The following is a 926-nucleotide window of genomic DNA, read 5'->3' on the forward strand; positions in this document are numbered from 1 at the left end:
CATAAAATAAAAAATTCTAGAAGAATACTCCTCACTCATTTTTTTTTCTATTTATATCCTCATTGTTCTATCAATAGTGAGGCTACATTTTTAAAGTAACATTAGTCTTGAATACATTCTTTATAACTAACTGTTCTGATTGCTACACTTTACAGGAAGATCTACCCGAATCTACATGTAGAATCATGTAAACTACTCAACAAGCACCAGTGTCATTGGAAGAACAAGTCTTAGAAAGCCACAGTCCACATATTTTATAAAATACCTGTGAAAGGCAGGGCTGTGTCAATGCCAGTGATGGACTGAAGCTTCCTGGGAACTGGGTGTCTGCAAGGTTAAAGCAATGCTGCCCTGAAGAAGCTAGTGGGATGTATGTGCTCATTGCCTTGCTTTCCGCTACTCAACTCCCCAAACAGACTGTGGTGGTTTATATGGGCTCCGCCCAGGGAGTGGCACTATTAGAAGGTGTGGCCCTGTTGGAGTGGGTATGGCCTTGTTGGTGAAGGTGTATTACTGTGGGTGAGAACTTAAGACCCTCACCCTCACTGCCTGGAAGTCAGTCTTACACTAGCAGTCTTCAGATGAAGATGTTGAACCCTCTGCTCCTCCTGTACCATGTCTGCCTGGATGCCACCATGTTCCTGCCTTGATGATAATGGACTGAACCTCTGAACCTGTGAGCCAGCCCAATTACATAGTCCATGGCTTTCCAGATCCAAAGTCCCCAAATCCACATTCTTCCAAATAAAAGCATGGTCAGGCCTATCACAGCAATACCCCAGTCTCTGGTACCAACTTTTGTCTTAGTTATGGTTTTACTGCTGTGAACAGACACCATGACCAAGGCAACTCTTATAAGGACACACACACACACACATTTTTGCATTTGATTGAGCATTTCTAAACAATAGTTATAACCCAAAGGT

This window comes from Mus caroli, unplaced genomic scaffold (genome assembly GCF_978045245.1).
Source record: "Mus caroli unplaced genomic scaffold, Mus_caroli_1 scaffold_2, whole genome shotgun sequence".
Lineage (NCBI taxonomy): Eukaryota > Metazoa > Chordata > Mammalia > Rodentia > Muridae > Mus > Mus caroli.